The sequence below is a fragment of the Panthera pardus genome, unplaced genomic scaffold (genome assembly GCF_024362965.1).
Source record: "Panthera pardus isolate Hobbes unplaced genomic scaffold, ASM2436296v1 HiC_scaffold_2, whole genome shotgun sequence".
Lineage (NCBI taxonomy): Eukaryota > Metazoa > Chordata > Mammalia > Carnivora > Felidae > Panthera > Panthera pardus.
Genome location: NW_026526765.1, coordinates 115,981,082 through 116,001,272, shown reverse-complemented (window position 1 = coordinate 116,001,272; position 20,191 = coordinate 115,981,082). Strand labels below are relative to the sequence as shown.

General features: G+C 40.0%; 1 long non-coding RNA gene across 1 annotated transcript in view; it reads right to left on the bottom strand.

Moving 5' to 3' along the window:
- LOC109246318 (uncharacterized) overlaps positions 1 to 2,561 on the bottom strand; it is a 35,232-nt gene extending 32,671 nt beyond the window's left edge. The window contains exon 1 of the long non-coding RNA XR_002071305.2: positions 2,505 to 2,561. This is a non-coding gene — a long non-coding RNA (uncharacterized LOC109246318). The remainder of the gene's footprint in view (positions 1 to 2,504) is intronic.
- Positions 2,562 to 20,191: the final 17,630 nt, after the last annotated feature.

The window sequence follows — 20,191 nt, the reverse complement described above, 5'->3', positions numbered from 1 at the left end:
AAGGCGTAGCAAGGTTGTTGTCTTCAGGAGTATTAACAAGGGTCAACCTAAATCCCTTTTCTTTGGGGAGGATTTCCCCAACACTTTAGACTGGACCACATCTTTTGATATATCCACACTCTGTCCCTATGACTTTCAGCCATAGCATTTGTCACAAATGTAATTTCAACACATATGTGGGTAATAATTCGTGTAATGAGTGCCTTCCTCATTAGAACAGAGTTCCATTAGATGGTATTTGTCCTATCACCTTTTGAAGGAATCCAAATGTTTATGTCAAAGCTGAATATCTATGAGGAATTCAATTCATTTTGTTGAATGGATCCAAGGAAAAAATTTACTCAAAATGATAAACCAAAACAATAAAAAGAGAGAATTCAGGCAGTAAACAGGAGGAAAAAACCCTCAGTTTGACACACATTTTAAAAAGAAAGGAGAGAGAGAGAGAATTCATTGAAAATGAACCAAGATGAGTTCTTACCAAAGTTTTGATATTAAAAGAATGGTCCTCCATGAAAGTGCCTGTACTTTGAATTATATTGAGAAAGTTTTCAATATGTGATGATATACAAGCCCCTGTGTATTCAGTCATGCCTTTATAAGGTTTTGTATTTTGTTGTGATTCAATCTACATATACTTGGAAAATAACGGAGTTTTTGTATGCGGTACGTGATTCATTCCATCTGCAGACAACACTACATTCAACTGCACACATTTGGTGTTTTCTTCCACAGTTCCGTGAATACCAGGGGCTTGTCACCCACAATCTGGGAGCTACTAGGCTGCTGAATCATATCCCCAAATTGCTCCCTATCCTAAAATTCTGAGGTTTGTATGCTCAATGTTTGGGAATAAGGTAAATAAGCAAAACTGATTCTTAATAATTAGCACAAAACCCTCCCCAAATCTCAATGTTTTCCAGGCTTTGGCATTGCACAGTGAAGATGGCATCATGTACACTTTTGAGGTTTATTTGAGGTAACATAGGTATCTATTCGGAAGGGAGTACGAGTGAGAGAGTAAATACCCTCACCTCTACCTGTGTCTCCTCTTGCTGTCTAGTTTCTTGTTGCTTCCCACCTGCCGAACCCAACAGAATCCAGTGGGCAAGGGGGTCTGGACAATACATTTCAAAGGCACCAGCATTTTGGGGTTTCTTGTCCAAGATGGTGATACAGGAAGACCCTGAACTCACCTGCTCCACAGAACACACCAAATTATACCTATTTATAGAACACTTCCTCCTGAAGAGGAACTGAGGGCCAACTGAACAGATTGCGAACAACCAAAGATAGAAAGAACAGCAAAAGAGAACAGCAAGAGAGAGGGAAACAGACATAAGCATTGCAAGGCACAGTCTAGCTTGGAGAAGGACCTAGATTTGATCTAGGGGGTCAAATGTTGGGTAACTAGCTGTGGGAAAAAAAGAAATTCATTGTGGTCCTTGTCCTGGTTTCCTAGCACAAAGCTCCTTAAACCCTTGTAATTTCCAAAGTGAATCTTCCGTTATTGGTTACAAGGCCTTTCAATCACACCTAAGTTTATGCCAGTGGAGTGACTTAGGGTGAGGTCCTCATGTAGACTCAGGATGGGCTGGCCAGAAAGGCCAAGTAAATCAGAGGGGTAGTAGAGGAGATGAACATTTCAGAAAAACTCCTCAACAGCAAGATTTGATGTACTTCCAAGTAGAGGAGCACATGGAGGTTTTGAAGAGGGGCTTTGCCCAGAGAGGGTGTGGAAGCCCTGTATCTCTTCCACAGACTTCGCCCTACGGGACTCTTCCATCTGGCTGATAGAGCTATATTCTATTATACCTGTATAATAATTCCTGAGTTACATCCTTTTATACTAAACTAGTAATCTACTAAGTAAATGTTTTCCTGAGTCCTGTGAGCCTCTCTAGTAAATTAATGGAACCCGAGGAGGAAATAGTAGGAGCCACCAACTTATAGCAAGTCAATCAGAAGTAGAAGTGACAGGGACTCCTGGGTGGCTCAGTCGGTTAAGCTCTTGATTTCGGCTCAGGTCATGATCCCAGGGTCATGGGATTAAGCCTCGAGAGGGGCTCCATGGTGAGCCAGGAGCCTGCTTCAGAGCCTCTCTCTCTTTCCCTCTGTCCTTCCCCACCCCTTCCCCCCCAAATAAATAAATTAAATGAGTAGAAGTGACAAACTAGGACTTGCAAATGGCATCTGATGGTGGGGAGGGCTTCCTTGTTGGATTGGGCCCTTAACCTGTGGGATCTGATGCTATCTCGAATCGTGGGACACCTAGCTAGTGTTGCAGAATTGCTTGATGTGTGAAAAATTCACACATCTGGTGTCACAAATGACAGTGTTGCAGTAGAGAACTGAGAGTAGATAAGACACACAGACGTGTTTTTCCTTAGACTAGCCCAACGGGGAAACTAGTGCATTTAAAGCACTCATGAAATTCACAAAGCCAAGGATTGGGAAGCTGACAATGGGATGAAATAGAGGAAAAGAGCAGTTAAGGTACTCACCCAAACTTGAACAGCTGGTCAGAAGCAGAACTACATCTTTGCTTAAGGGTCTGAACTCTGTCTGGTGTCTTTGTTGTTTATGCTTTATACCTTCCCCACTTTCCACAAACACAAGATATCAGTCAATCTAGAAAGTCCTCGGTGCTATGGCTGAACAATGTGGGTGGTTTGTGTTCTGTTTCTTTTCTGTTTATTGGGGGATTTTGTCTCTATTTATAAAATATTACCTCTCTCTGTCTATAATATTTGTTGTTGTTGTTAAAGTGCCCAGAATGTTTCAGGCCCTCTGTGTAGATGAGTTATGGCTAACGAGATGCCTGATTATGCACGCTGTTGGGGAGAAGAGCTGGTGCTTATAAACCCACACAGGGCTGCTCCCTGGGGGCTGGAAGAAGGAGCCCCTTCTTGGCAGGGAATGGAACGCCTGATGTACTAGAATGATTGTGTGAGCCCTGGTGTCTACCCCAGAAAATTTCAGCAGTGACATTCCAGTCTCTGTTATGCCAATTCATGGTTTCCTGTACATTACTTTTCTTACCACTCGGGTGACCAGATTCAGTGAAGATCATCAAGAAAACCTAACTTTCAAAAATGAATAGGTGTTTTCTTAAGAAAACTCAAAAAGTAACAGACAAAATTGTCCATAATCCCATCACCAGAGAGAACATTTTCTTCTAAATCCTTCTAGTCTTTATTTTCTGTATGGATATACATGCCTATTTATATAAAATTCATTTTAAAATGGAATTATTCCGTACACACTGCTTTGTAGCTTACTTTTTAATCCCATATGGTGTCTTAACGACATAAATTTTTCAAATTTCATACAGAACTTTTCTCAGCTATTTTATATCCACAGAATGCTATAGCTAGAAATGAATGCCCCCAGTTAGAGTAAGTGATATGGGGAAAGGCCAGCTTTCCAAACTGAAGTAGGCATATGACTCACCTGGGGATCTTGTTAAAATGCAGATTCTGATTCACGAGGTCGGGCATAGGATTTGAGGTTCTAGATTTCTAATAGGCTCCCTGGTGACACTGATGTAGCTGTCTGTGGTCTGTACTTTGAGGAACACACAGGTGTGATGGAAAAAACTCCAATCTAGGAGTCAAAAACATTGTCTCCAAATTTTGCTCATGAATTTGGGTAAGTTTCTAAACCTCTTAACTTTAATTAACTCTCTCCTCTTTTTATTTTTAAGTAGGCTTCACACCCAGCATGAAGCCCAATTCAGGGCTTGAACTCACTACTGTGAGATCATGACCTGAGCCAAAATCAATAGTTGAATGCTTAACCAACTAAGCCACCCAGGCACCCTATAGGTCGTATAAAGTTCTCATTTCATAACAACCTGAAAATGCTTAGCAGAAAACATGGATTTAGTTGTACAGATTAATTACATGTGTGTATAGTTTTATGAAAGGAGGGGTACCTGGGTGGCTCAGTCAATTAAATGTCTGACTCTTGTTTCTGATCAGGTCGTGATCTCATGGTTCGTGAGTTCGAGTCCTGCGTTGGGCCTGGAGCCTTCTTCAGATTCTTTGTCTCCTTTTCCCTCTACACTCACCCCACTCACACTCTGTCTCTCTCCCTCTCTCTGTCTCTCTGTCTCTCTCTCAAAATTAAAAGGGGCGCCTGGGTGGCTGAGTCAGTTAAGCGTTTGACTTCAGCTCAGGTCATAATCTCGTGGTTCATAGATTCAAGCCCCAAGTCTGCCTCTGTGCTGACAGCTCAGAGCCTGGAGCCTGCTTAGGATTCTGTGTCTCCCTCTCTCTCTACCCCTCCCCCACTCACACTCTGTCTGTCTCTCTCTCTCAAAAATAAATAAACATTAAAAAAAAAAAAAAGAAAGTATTGTCAGACTCAGATCATCATAGAAAAGCTAGTTGAAGGAGAAACACAACTTTCTTTTCTCATATCCCCTAGACCCCACCTCCCACTGCACCAAAAGAACAAAATCTGCCATCAAAATAGAAAAGAAGGTTCATTAAATGGCTTCTTGTGCTCAGAGAAGTCCAAGACACTGAATTTTGAGAGAAAAATTGATCCATTTTGACTTTTTTTTTTAAAGTTTCATTTATTTATTTTGAGAGAGAGCACATGTGCACAAGAGCAGGGATGGGCAGAGAGAGAGAGGAGGAGAGAGAGAATCCCAGGCAGGTTCCATGTCAGCCACAGAGCCAGATGTGTGGCTCGAACCCACAAACTGCAAGACCATGACCTGAGCTGAAATCAAGAGTCCAACTCTCAACTGACTGAGCCACCCAGGTGCCCCCCCCCCCCCATTGTTACTTTTTTAAGTATTCAGTAAAAAAGGGATCTATAACCCAATGTGACCAGATGCCCCAGCAAAGCCTCTATTCACCCATCAGCAACTTGCAGGTTCATTCATTTCTCTTACAAATATACTAACATCACAAATAGATATACAAAAGTACATAGAAGCCACTTTTCCTATTTACTCTTTATCTATGTTTTCTGTCTAGGTGCCAGGCATGTTCTTCCTCTTCCCCAAATCTCCTCTTCCACGGCCTCCCCATCTTGATGACTTCAACTTCCCTTCTCTCCAAGACCATCCCCTATGGACCCTCCATATCCCTTTCCTTATGAGGTTCTTGGCTTCTCCTGTTTTTTATCTTTATATGCATTTCTCTGCTCAATAAATGGCACCTCTCCAGGAGGCCAGTGGGACTTTGTGTTTTTCTTGCCATAATCATTATATTTGATGTTTTTTTAATCTTCAAAAGCAGAAGAATATAGAATTAGACTTTGTTTGTCTTTTCTTCTATGGAATTTTCCAGCTGTATCAGTTTATAATTCCTGATAATTTTTTTAAAACATGAGGACAGACTCTAGCCTGCCTTATAAAGATAGAAGCAGAGGGAGCCAGCTCTGTCCTGGGAGAAAGGACTTGCTCCACCTGTATAGGGAGCTATGAGAAGGGTTATCAGTAGGTCATCTAGCTTTGTGAGGAGGAGTAGATGCCAGGCTCAGTAAGTCTGGTTTCCGCCTGTGTCCCAGGAATTTCTTTTTATGAAAACTCAAAGAGCTAATTCTTAGGTGCTGTTGGATTCTGGACTCCTGTGATTAAATTCTCAAGGCCTCCTACTGAGATTAAAATTGGAGGATTAGGTCCTCTTGAAATACCACCCTGGGTGGGCTCAGTTTGTGGATAGTTATAGCTAGATGAAGAAAAAGAGTGAACTAAAATAGTTTTATTAATTCTCCAAATCAGGTCAAGATAAAATTTCTGAGGCTTACATGTCCAGATCTTAATAAGCAAGTGCTATCTTTTGGTTGAATTTAAGTAGCTGTATCTAATTTACTTTGTTGTAATTTCCTTGTTTATTCCATTGGAGCCTAACATACTCTCAGGCTTCTTAGCATGAGCATTGCAAACCTTTCCCTTCAAACCCATAGTAGTGGGGGAGGGGCAGAGGAGGGATGGCTTCTTTGCTGTGACCTGGTCATTTTTTTCTCAGATTCCTGAGAATCTGAGCAGTGGAGAAAAGGCAGGGGTGGGGGTGGGTAGGGTTAATTTAAATACATATGAGATCGCTCAAATCCTTTTTACAATATTGGATATATAAATATATACGTATATATATTTTTAATGTTTTTTCATCTTTGAGAGAGCATGAGTGGGGGAGGGGCAGAAAGAGGGGAACAGAAGAACTGAAGCAGGCTCTGTGCTGATAGCAGTGAGGGGGCTCGAACTCATGAACTGTGAGATCAAGACCTGAGCTGAAGTCAGACACTCAAATGACTGAGTCACCTCGGCGCCTGGGATATATTTTTGATATAGAGTTTACTTTTATGGAAGGGAGGTAATTCAGGAGTGAAAAGAGAATGAAGGGGAGCAAAATAAACCACTTCAAATATGCCTCTTTGGCATATTGATTTTATTGAGCTGTTTTTGAGAGGTTGCAGACATAGAAGAATGTGAAAACCACATAGAAGTTACCCTTTTGTAAGACACTTTTACATTTATAAGGGAAGTCTGTATTTGTAAGGGTGTCTCCCTCTCTGTGCCAAGAAGGGGGGGATGACCAGATCTCTATGACCTCTCATCAGTAGACAAGGCATGGCTTTAAATCTGCATAATAACCACACCCATGCTTGCTGTGCTTTACTTGAAAACTTCCCATAACTAGCCTCCCCACCCTTTATCTCCAAAGTGAAGCATCTTTCTTTTGTCTTTAGCTGGAGGTATTTAATTCTGGCACATTACTCAGTTTTACCGGGTATCTCCCAAGTATACAGAAGGTACACATGTAACTAAACTGCTTGCTTTTCTCCTGTCAATCTTTTATGATGGGGGGGGGGGTAGGGGTAAGTGTGGGGTCTTAGCCGAGAACCTAGAATGGTAGGTGGGAAAAATTTCCCCTCCCTTATAGCAGGAGCAATGGAGGGAAGAAGACCATGAAGATATTTTTATATATTTTGGAGAATAACAAGATAATTAGGAACTAGATTAAGAAGATTGAATTTAGAGAAAATGAAAGTCTGAGCTAAAATGATGGAGGTTGGATGATATTTGGGGCATGTGAGGATAATAGCCTGGACTCAGTTTGATGACAATCCACACAGGGTTCTAAGTTGTTCCCATCTTGGAAAGAAGTGTCTCACCCACTGGTAACATCTTATATTTGTAAAGTGGTTTCCATTTATGGAGTACTTGTTAAGCAGATAGTAATGTTTCTTAGGTGTGCAGGGCAAGTGCATTACAATCCCCATCTGGTAGCTCCTCTTGGTTACACAGAATTGGATGAAGGGAGGTACAATTGGAAGCACTGCGAGACACAGGTTTTCCTACTTGGTCTACAGCATTCCTGCCCAGAGAAGTCTGGACCTCAACATTTTCCACCTGCAGGAACAATAGTTGGTGCTCATTTTTTAATGTGCAGTTCCGAGTTCTCTCTGCTGGAGGCCACAGAAGTATGTTTATACTTCTGTAAATCAGGAGGAGGCCAGTCTTCAGGGGGTGCAAGGGATAGTTGTGAATTTTGGTATACAAAGAGTTGCAACAATCACCCCTTCTCTTCCCTGGAGATGATTGTAATTCTCACAAGTAGCTCAAAACATAATGCCTCTACCAGCATCTCTATTTATTATATATTAGACTGGATTTTTAAGCACTATCTGCTTCTTTTTAAAAATTGTATGTGGTCTATGGCTAAAACAAGGAGGAGAGTTCAGGGCTCTTGGGTCAGAATGGAGAAGGGAAGAAAATCATGCATCCTCCATGGTTTTGATGGTAGTGATTCTGCTTCCTATGACAAGCAAAAATTTTCCATTCCACAGTCCTTAGATAATATACAGTAAGTCATTTAATTTGCATAGAACTCAGCAGTTGTATTTTCTCCACTTTTTCAACTATGGAAACCAAGTCCCAGAGAAAAAATATTAATTTGATCAAGAGCACATGATCTGAGCAAAGAAGAGCTAGGCTTTAAAGCTCAGTCCAAAGACACCAAAGGTCCTATTCTTTACCATTTTACACTTCTGCCAGTGCAGAATACATCAGCCATTACTACCCTGCTCCCAGCTGCAGGGACTAACGGGAAGGGAGTGTCACAAAGGTCTCCTGCTCTGATAATTGCTCCTAAGTAGTTACCAGTCCTCTCCACCCCACTTGGGTTGTTTTGTTTTGTTTGGAGAGGGGGAGGAGGTCCTGTCTGTCTGCCAACTTCTTTATTCCTCAGAAGTGATAGATCTTGGGATTCCAGTTTAAACTTCAGTTTGGAGAAATCTGAGCCCAGTGAAGCATGTCATGGCCACGTCAGGGTGGGTTTTTTCATTCTTTCTTTTTCTTTCTTTTTTTCCCTTAGCCAAGCAGAGTTGAATGGACGGGCTCTTGGCAACCTCATCATATCTATTATGTTGTGATCATTATTTAAACAAATGGTATTCACTAGGGTCCAAGTCCAAGGGACGGGACACAGAGAAGGCTTTTAATCAGTCAGCTGGACTGCTCTTCTCTTTTCATGAGTCTTTTGTGTTCCCTGAGGATCCTTCAAGTGTGGTGCCGTTCACAAAGGAATGAGATGGACACAGCTATTGTCTGGGGTGGGACATCCAATCAGTCCCCTTTGCCCTTTTGCAGATGTCTTGATCCTTTTGACGATTTTCTGTCTCTATTCAAATAAAAAAGTGGGGTTGAAACCTCCAACACACTTTTCAGATGCTGGGGCTGCAGAAATGGCAAGAGTCAGGTGCAGGTGTTTTATAAGGTCAGGCTTGATAAAGTATCAAGGAGGTACACCGTGTAGGTGCTCAGACTTACACAACAGAGAAGAAATGGGTGTTGAAGAATGCTGACTCTGCAACGGTATGCCTTGGTTCCAATAATTATGCAAGTGATCTTGAAAAATGCCTCAACCGGGGCGCCTGCGTGGCTCAGTCGGTTGAGCGTCCGACTTCAGCTCAGGTCACCATCTCACGGACCACGAGTTCGAGCCCCGTGTTGGGCTCTGGGCTGATGGCTCGGAGCCTGGAGCCTGCTTCCAGTTCTGTCTCTCTCTCTCTCTCTGCCCCTCCCCCGTTCATGCTCTGTCTCTCTCTGTCTCAAAAATAAATAAACGTTAAAAAAATTTTTTTTTTTTTTAAAAAAGAAAAATGCCTCAACCTAGCAAGACTTAGAGCCTTTGTCTATAAATAGGGACAATAATTATAGTAATTTCATTGCATTGACTAGAGGATTACATGAAATATTGTATGTAGCTTGCTTATTGGCATATTTTGAGCTTTTATTAAACTCTCACTTTTATAATTACAGCTAAAGATAGATATATGGAGAGCACTGGCCCTGGGTCCTGGAAAGGGAAAAATTATAGAATATTTCAAGCCCAAGTATTGGGAATTGGACTTGGTTTTGGAGAATAAAGACATCTGCAACTTATCTTTTTACTTTAGGTGCAACATTAGTAAGGATTTTACTAATCTGAAAGGTGTCAGGTAAACGACACTGGTTTACACACTGATGATCAAGCATAAGTTCTGAAGCCACATTCCCACAGAATAATAATAGTATAGGATTTTTTAAAATTATCTCTCTGAACCCTGTTAAAGAAAAGGGGGGGTTGGCTCTTTCATTTAATGTATTTGAAAAACTCGGCATATTTGGCAATTCCTAATGAACAGTACCATAGAGGCTCTGAGCAGGCCTGCATAAAAATAACATAATCCAGCATTAACCAAATAAATTTGAATATAAAGTGTCTGTTGTTGTTTCTATGGTTGTTTGGAGTCAGGAAACAGAAGGGTGCACGTACTGAAACCCTGAAAAACAGAGGTCTGTGTTGCTCTGCTCTCTGGTTATTCCCAAGAACGGGGTTGGCTGGAAGCTGGTTCACCCAGATGTATGCCATGAGAGCAGGTGTTTGCATGCAGGGCATCTAGTCCATCAAAAAATGTCCTTTGCAACAAATATGATGACACCAGGCATTGCTTTAAAGTGGTGGATATTAAGGACAGTAATTCTGAGGACTCGGGAGCTAAGAAGTCTTAATGGGTAGAACCAGCAGGGGTAAGTACTTTATCATGATATTGGGACCTTGCAGTAAAGTATGGCTTTTAATTAGTGGCATTTCCAAGATATTTTCATTATCAACTTGCTTCTAAAAACATATTAAGACTTTACTCACTCCAACTCTTTCCTACTGTAGTATACAGAGTGTATGAAAGTTCAGGGCATTACGTAGAACTGAGAATGTCATGGAGTATGCTTTAGACAGGGGAAAAGAAGGAGGGGCAAGGAAGGAAGCTGGAGAGAGAAAATGGTGAAGCTATGGTCTCTCAAGTATATATATAAATATATATATTTGACAGAGTATATATTTAGAAATATATATGTTTGAGAGAATACATATAAGTATATACACACACATGCACAGTATATAATGATTAAAATATTATCCTTATGGGGCATCTATGTGGCTAAGTTGGTTATGCGTCCGACCTCAGGTGAGGTCATGATCTCATGGTTGGTGAGTTTGAGCCCTGAATCAGCCCGCTTCGGATCCTCTGTCTCCCTCTGTCCCTGCCCCTTCCCTGCTCGCATGCGGTCTCTCTCTCTCTCTCTCTTTCTCTCTCTCTCTCTCTCTCAAATAAATAAACATTTAAAAAATATACCATCCTTATAACAAATGAGTAGCCATACTTTTAGATTTATCTAAACATGTAATTTGGGGTTTGGGGGAGTGGCAAAACTCTAAAGATAGCTGCTGAAAATTTCAATTTTTAAAACATATTTATAGTTATATAACTGTGGATTAAAATTTGCTATGACAAAGTTTTCATGAATTATTTAGCATCTCTTAGGGCACTGGCACTAGATCATGAGAACTTCCTAATTCTGAACTTCTTGGGTCTGAGCCCACCCACTCAGTCTAATGTATTGGGCCTTGGGAAATTTCTTTATATATTCCTTAGTTTCTTCATCTGTCAACTAAAAATAATAACTGTTTCTGGGTTTTTATGAAATAAAATAATATACTGTATAATATAATATACATTCCCAAATACCAGTCCATATACTGAGGTTAGTGTTGTAACAAAGGTTTCATGAGTATGTAGCAAAATAAGAGAAAGAAGATCAGTGTCATGAGTGTGAATCAAATTTTGCACAATTTTGAAAATGGAGATATATCCTTTTTACTCTTTGGCTTAAAATCTACTTGACTTTCTAAACTACTTTTTGGAGGTTTCTCCCTATTTTCTCCCCTCTTTTATTAGGAGGGAAAATCTTTAAGTCCCAGAGCTGGTAAGGTAATGACATGGAATCACTGGGCCCAGCACAGATATGAGTCAGTGCTCCTATGACTTTTGCCTTCTGTGGGAAGTTATCCCTCTGTCTAGCAGAAGAGACAGAGAGAGAGCTCTTCAGATATAAGTGTTTTTGGATTAGTCTCTCTCAAAAACAGTGTTTTGAGTGGCTGCCTTGAAGATGTTATTGGTGCCTATGGAATCAAATAAAGTGAACTGCTCACAAGGTGTGGCCTCATTAGCACTAAACTCCTACAGACAGAACAGCCAGCAGAATTGGAAGAGAGCCATTGGGCTTTCTTTTCCAAATGTCTCCGGCTGCATCACACAGCCGATACCTACTGATCTCCTGTTAGTCATTGTTTGGAATTTTCTGTGTCTCTTCCGTCCTCTATTCATGCTAATTTCTGCAGGCTTATCCTTAATTCATTTAACAGACATTCACTGGGGTCTTCTGTTAATCAGGTATCATGCTGCATATTTTAAATGCTTCATTATCTCATTTAACTCTTACAACAGTTTAGTGAACCAGGCATTATCTTCATCCTCAATTTTCACAACTCAGGAAATGAAACTCAGATGGCTGTGTGCCATGCAAGCTCTGTTTAGCAAGAGAGTCACTTAGCTGGGTTCAAGCCCAGGTGTCTCATGGTCACAACATGGACCATGGAAATATAAGCTCTTCTGTCCAGCAGGGAGACTGTATGGTGGCAACATTAAAAGCAAGGACTTTGGAAATATACAGACCTGACATTGTTTTCAGTTTGTTTCAAAAGTCGGGACAACAATTGGGCCTAATTTTAAGGTTGCTGCCATGATTAAGTTAAATGCTGTATATAAATTCTCAGAGCCTAGTAAGGTTTTATGAAAAGGTGATGTCAGTAATAACGTTAACATTAGTAATTGGACAGTGCCGTGTGTTGTAGGAGTCTTTCTGGGAAATGAGAAAATACATAGACAATGTGAAGTAAAGCCGGAAGTTTGGGTGGTGGGTTCAAAGTTGTGTGGAAGGCTTGAAGGATTATAATCAGAGGTGAAAAGATGATTTTAAGTGGGTTCCAATATGGTGAGTGAAGCCTTCCTCACTGAGTCCATGCTGGCCTGGTGGGCCCTAGGGCCTTAGACATAGAGTTCTAGTTGTTTCTGGCAGCCATGTTTGCTGAGCTTTGCCCCACTCCTGCAGGGGAGGGAAATGACCAATGAGGGATGAGGTTCACATAGCTGAGACCTTGTGAAAGTAGTCTGTGGGGATGAAAAGCTGAGCCAGGCCCGAGGGGGAACCCTCCACACTGGCTGTCTGGTTTGTGTTGAGAAGTTCAGTCAGTCTCTGATTACCTTGGCTACAAACCCTTTCTCACAATGGTCCAGGAACGGAAAGATTAGGACTCTTCTGGCAGCTGCTGGCATGTTCTGAACCACAAGTTTTGAATTTACTCCAAGACTGGGAATCAACTACCCAATGGGGTGTATGAGGAGGGGATTTCACATGGGCAAGAACCTGAAAGGGGGAAATTGCTATGGAAGGAAATGAGATCATGGCTCCTGCAGCATAGCATTTCCTCCAGACTAGGGGACTGGGGCGACAGTTTAGATATCTTTAGAAACTAAAATCCACTATTATGATGAGCATTTAGAAGCTGGAAAAATTCAAGAAGCATGTCATGTTTGTTATCATTTATTTGCATACATTTTCTTTCTTTTTTTTTTAAGTTGATTTATTTGTTTTGAGAGAGAGAGAGAGAGAGGGAGGGAGGGGCAGAGAGACAGAATCCCAAGGAGGTTCCACACCAGCAGCACAGAACCTGATGCAGGGCTTGATCCCATGAACCGTGAGATCATCACTTGAGTTGAAAACCATGAGTCAGAAGCTTAACCGACTGAGCCACCCAGGGGCCCCTGCACACATTTTCAGTGTAGACAAAGCATCTAAGTTCCTCTAACTTCTTCAGAGGATGACTCGTTTCTCTTGGTTCTTATCTTGGGTGATGTTATCTGAGAGGATTGAGGGGTAATGTGCCTAATTTTAATGGATTCTCTTGCATTTCTCGTACATTTATACATATACCCTAAATAAATAGGTTAATTATAAGTTATTGAGTATCTACCAACTGCATTGTCGTATCTAAATACATGTATATATGGCAATGTATTTATGTATATTGCCATATATACGCAAATACATGCATACATACATACACGCATGCATATACTTAACCTCTTACTTTGGAATAATTATAAGTCCATAGAAAGTTGTAAAGATAGTACAAAGAGGTTCCCAGGTACACTTCATCTAGTTCTTTCCAATGATTACATCTTGTCTAACTGTAGCACAATATCAAAGTCACAAAAATGGCATTGGTACAAGGTACAGTTCCATGTAATTTGTTACATGTATAGGTTGGTGCAAGGAGTCCTGACTCAAGATACAGAATTAGCTCATCACCACAGATTTTCCTCATGCTCTGCCTTCAGGCTTACACTCATCCCTATCCCTTCACTGTCGCTAATCCCTGGCAACCATTAGCTTGTTCCCCATCTCTACAATTTTGATGTTCTGAGAATGTTATATAATTAGACTCATATAGTAGGTTTTTTTCGTTTTTCACTCATTTCACTCATTTTTCACTCAGCACAAGGCCCTTGACATGCACCCATATCAGTATCTCACTAGCGTTTATGGCTGAGTAATAGTCTATGATATGGCTGTACTACAGTTTGCTTAAGCAAATTGTCCTTTTGAAAGGATTTTCACTATTGGGAAATTGCAAAGAAAGCTGCTATGAACAATAATGTACAGGATTCATTTGGATGTAAGTTTTCATTTCTCTGGAGTAAATGCCCAAGGTTTTTGGGTTGTATGGCAAGTGCATGGATAGTTTTAAGAAAGCACCCAACTCTTTTCCAGAATGGCTATACCACTTTATATTTCTAATAGCATTAGATGAAAGATCCCATTTCTCCACATGTTTACGGTATTTGGTATTGTCACTATTTTTTCATTTTAACCATTCTAATAGGTATGGAGTGACATCTTATCATAGTCTTAATTTGTATTCCCACCAGCTGTATTGCCACATTTACATAGCCTTATTGAGTTGTAATTCACATACCATATAATTCACACTTTTAAAATAATTCAATGGCTCCTAGTTTATTCACAGAGTACTGCATCCCTCACCATAACAATTTTAGAGTATTTTTATTATCCCCAAAGAAACCCCTTGCTTTTTAACCACTCACCCTCCAAACTTCCATCCCACCCTCAGCCCTAGGTAACCACTAATCTATTTATCATCTCTAAAGATTTGCCTATTCTGGACTTTTAAAAACATTTTTTTAAATCTTTATTTATTTTTGAGAGAGAGAGAGACAGAGCCCAAGCAGGGGAGGAACAGAGAGAGGAGACACAGAATCTGAAGCGGGCTCCAGGCTCCGAGCTGTCAGCACAGAGACCAACGGGGGGCTCAAACTCATGAACAGTGAGATCCTGACCTGAGCCGAAGTCGGATGCTGAACCGACTGAGCCACCCTGGTACCCCTGGACTTCTTACATAAATGGAATCATACAATTTTTGGTCCTTTCTGATGGGCTTCTTTCACTTAGCTTAATGTTTACAAGGTCTATCCATGTTGTAGCATATATTACTGCTTCATTATTGCCAAATAGTGCTCCGATGTATGGTTACATCACATTTTACTTATCCATTCATCAGTTGCTAGATATTTGGGTGGATCCACTTTTTGGCTATTATTTATAATACTGCTATGAATATTCATATGAACTTTTTTATGTGAACAAGTTACCGATTCTCTTGGGTATACACCAAGGGATACAATCATTAGGTTATATGGTAACTATATGTTTAACCATTTGAGGAATTGCAGACTTTTCCAAAATGGCTGCACCAATTTACACTCCCACCAGTAGTGTATAAAAGCTCCACTTTCTTCATGTTCTTGACAACAGTTTTTCTTCTTCTTCTTCTTCTTCTTTTTTTTGATTAGAGTCATCCTACCAGGTATAAAGTGGTAACCCATTGTGATTTACATTTCCCTGATGTCTAGTGATGGTGAGCATCTTTTTGTGTTTTATTGGCCATTTATGTATCTTCTTTAGTGAACTAGTTAGATCCTTTGCTCACTTTCTAAATGAGTTATTTTTTATTACTGAGTTGAAAGATTTCTTTATATCTCCCTTATCAGATATATGATTTTCCAAATTTTCTCTTATTCTGTGGGTTGTCTCTTCACTTTCTTGGGAGTGTCTTTTGAGGCAAAAAAGTTTTGAATTTTGATCATCTTCAGTTTAACTATTTTTTGTTTTTGCTTATGCTTTCAGTGCCTTATCCGTATCAGTGCCATATTTTGGTGCCTAATCCAAGAGTATGAAGATTTACACCTTCCTTCTAAGAGTCTCACAGTTTTAGCTCTTACATTTAGGTCTATGATATATTTTGAATTAATTTTTGTTTAGGGTGTGAGGTCCAAATTCATTCTTTTGCATACAGATATCCAGCTGTTCCAGCACCATCTGTTAAAAAGATATTTCCCCTCTATTTAACTGTTCTGGTACTCTTATCAAAAATGAATTGATTGGATGCTATATTTTTTAGAGTTGTTTTTTTCTATCCCCAATCTCCAATTCCTGAGAACTAAGCAATTTAAGCTTCCAAAGGATGAACTAATGCCTGATCTAAAGCCCCAGGAGCAACAACTTTCAAAGCTGTCAAGAGTCACTCATCCTTTATCTTAAATGAGATCCAGACACTTTTTAGAGAGCAACTTCAGATAGGGATGAGAGAAAATAGAGTCCAGTGGCTTTGGGTCACTGGAGGGGAAAAGGGGAAAAGGATAAAGAGACAGAGAATACAAGACAATCTCAAAGGTCAACCTTCCTTCTTTTCAGTTGTACTTTAATTAGTCTTGGGTTTTGATTGTTTGGTCTCCCTCTGTTCTCCACCAACTATAATATAGCCTCACTCTGGTTAAAAATGTGGGGTTTTGCGTCAGACAATCGTGGGCTCAAATCTCAGATGTTTTGTTATTTTGCTATTTCCTTTGTTACTTCCTACTTGTTTGATCTCCTTGACTTCAGTTTCTTCATTAGAAAATTGGGAGAGTAATTATGTCTACCTCAAAGGATCAGTGAGTATACATAGCACAGTGCCATGATATCTTTAAACTATTATCTATTATTATTATTTTCTCTATCCAAAATAAAATTTATTTGTCCCCTGTTCCATTTCCTTGGATCCTGCCCTATAAGATAACCTACTAATATGATTTTTGAAAATCCTCCTGAGTACTGATACATAGGGGCACCTGTACCCCAATGTTTATGGCAGCACTCTCAACAATAGCCAAATTATGGAAAGAGCCTAAATGTCCATCAACTGATGAATGGATAAAGAAATTGTGGTTTATATACACAATGGAGTACTATGTGGCAATGAGAAAGAATGAAATATGGCCCTTTGTAGCAACATGGATGGAACTGGAGAGTGTTATGCTAAGTGAAATAAACCATACAGAGAAAGACAGATACCATATGTTTTCACTCTTATGTGGATCCTGAGAAACTTAACAGAAACCCATGGGGGAGGGGAAGGAAAAAAAAAAAGGAGGTTAGAGTGGGAGAGGGCCAAAGCATAAGAGATTCCTAAAAACTGAGAACAAACTGAGGGTTGATGGGGGGGTGGGAGGGAGGGGAGGGTGGGTGATGGGTATTGAGGAGGGCACCTTTTGAGATGAGCACTGGGTGTTGTATGGAAACCAATTTGACAACAAACTTCATATATTGACAAAAAAAAATAAATAAGTAAAAAATAAAAATAAATAAAAATCCTCCTGACCTCTTAGTAAATTTGAAATATTTTTCCTTGGGGGGAGTTGACAAGATTCAATTCACTTCATGCTTTAATTTTTTGATATACTACAAAGCTGTATTAAATTATATTTACGATTTGGGAGTTTTAAGGGTCCTTAAGTCATACTAAGCCTCTGTTAACATGTGATACAAAAGATAAAGGTCCAGAAATCGGTAAAACTCTATGGCCCCTCCACTTACTCCTACGATCATAGGCAAGTTTTTTACTTTGTTGGGGCACCTGGGTGGCTTAGTCGGTTAAGCATATAACTCTTGATTTTGGTTCAGGTCATGATCTCACGATTTTGTGAATTTGAGCCCCACATTGGGCTCTGTGCTGACCACACGGACCTACTTGGGATTCTCCCTCTCTCTCTGTCCTTCCCCTCACTCATACTCTCTCTGTCTCTCTCAAAATAAATAAATAAACTTTAAAAAAAAGCCTCACTGTCATTACTTGTAAAGTGGGAGTAAAATATCAGCCTGGAGTATTGTATGGAGCTGCTATGACATTCAAAGGAGGTAAAAAGTGTGCAGAGCTTTCAAAATGATGAAGTTTGCTCTGTCAGATGATTTTATTATTTCATTGAAATATGGAGCAAAGTGAATTCTGTGACAGAACACCAATATTAAATGTTTTTCTTATTTTTCATTAATATTGTACTACAGTATTGGTAGCCTTGAGAGATATAAAATGGACAGTACAGTTAAAAGTTTTAGCTATGAAACCAATGGAGGAGTCAAATACAGAAAAAAACAGTTGTCAAGATTCTAAGATGAAAGAAAAAGATTCTAAGATGTTTTGAAGGGTTAGTGTTTTTTGCATTCTTTTCTGAAAGCTTAGTGGGCTGGCTCTCTCAAAGCTTCCTTTTTTAGTGGTATTATCTTTGAAAACGGAAAAAGAATTCAAGTTATAATTTTAGGGGCCTTAATTTTAAGGCCAAAATAATGGTCCCACAGGCTCTGGTCATTTAAGAAATTTGATACATCATTTTGTGTGTGTGTGTGTGTGTGTGTGTGTGTGTGTGTGTGTGTGGTAACAGTAAACTTATTTCAAGCTATTTTTTTTAATTTGGTTTTTAAATTTCAGTATAATTAATGTACAGTGTTTTATTACTTTCAGGTGTATAATACACAATTCCATACATTACTCAGTGCTCATCATGATAAGTCAAGTTCACACTGATTCTTATTGTTTAATATCAGATTCTTTTGTTAAATTCAAGTATAATTATTTACGGATATTTAAAAATAGGATCTATGATAGAACTCCATTTCCCTAAAGTAGCTCTAAGTCTCCCCATCCACCTGTATAGTTACATAGAAAGATGTCTAGGATGATATCCCTGTATTGATAATGATGATCAAATGATACAATTTGTAGGTAAATTTCATTATCATCTATTTGCCTATATTGTTTGAGGGTCTTTCCCCCAACCTAAAAAAAAAAAAAATATAAACTCGAAGTTGGAAAATTGATACAAAGTCCCATCTAGATTCTCCCTATGGTAACTACTTACATAACCATAGTGCAATGGCAAAACCAGGAAATTACCATTGGTATAGTACAAACTACAGGCTTGATTCAGATATCACCAGTTTTCACATGTACTGATTTGTGGTGACTGTCCATCTTAATTCTGTTTACTCCTCGGTGAGCACTACTATTATGGGTGGGGTGGGGTACAGAGCACATTGTACGTCATAGGGATAAACACATACCTACTTTGAAAAATCATATCACTTATCACTCATATGGCAGGAAGTTATCTTTAATTACTGGTGATGATGTGCCTGAGTTGGCTTGTACCAGCCCTGAAGGCCGATTGTTAAATATTCTGGGATTTTGTCACTGGTGGCTTGAAATCAGCCATGGTAGAAATGTTTATCTTAGAGAAATCTACAAAGAGTATAAATCAAGGCTTCCTGTCTCTTCCTGCTTGCCAGCATACCATTGATCACAAGGCATTTACAGTTTGTCTTGGCTAATCCTAATTCCCCATATCCCTCCTTTCATCTGGGTCTCTCTGTAAAACCTTATTCCCTTGTAAGACAAAGCCTGATGGGTCCCCCCCCCCCCCCTGCCGCCTCAGGGCTGTAAAACAAAACAGCTAGATAATCCAGTAAAAAAGGTTCTCTGTTCTACTTTAGTATATCACCTTGCTGGGTAACTCACTTCTGTTTTGCCCAGAGACTTTCTCGAATATGTATTTGTTTTTAACTCCATGAGAATGTTTGAGGGCATGTGAGAGACAGGCAGCAGAAAAGGTAAGGAGGGTAGAAGGAGCAACGGGTCAGGCAGCCGTGGTTTACCCACACTCAGGGTCAGCCCTGACTTCACTCCCCCAGTCCCACCCTTCCCTCTGTAGAGCAGCAGGGAGTCACTGGGCCCTCTTGGTTAAGGGAGAGAACAGGAATGGAGGGGAGAACCTTGTTTTCTACTTCAAAAGAGGTCAAAAGCCAAAGTGATTCTTTGCAGAGAACAGTGTGAATACACAAGCTTTTCTATAGTGAAGAGACAATATCCTTCCATCTTTAGTTAACACACTAGCTATGTTTCTTCTTAACTCTTAGGATTGTTAAAGAAGAATTCAACTGAGTAAATTTGAAGATTTAATTGGCTTTATAAAGAGATTCATGAATCAGGCACCATCCCACCTGGCAGGCAGAAGGAAGTTTCGAAAAGTTGTACGATATGGAAGGTTTTTATAGGCGAAAGGGTGGGGCAATGAAGTTAGTAGCAACAGGAAAGGAAGGATTGTTGCAGGCAAGGTCACTTTCCCTTAGGGGGAGAGCAGAGGGTCTTATGCATAACCCCTTTGAGGGGTTGGGATGGGGATGGAGAGGGTCCACAGGACAGATTACCTCACTGGTGCTGACCAGAAAATTTATGACTGATGGGTTAAGACTACACTTCTCTGGGAGGTTGAAACTGTAGTTAGGTTAGGTATTAAGCCTCAGTTTGGTGACATGGCCTAGCATAAGAGACTCCATCTTGGGTCTGTGGTTTCCTTTTTACCAGTACATTAATTATAGATACACACACACAAAAGA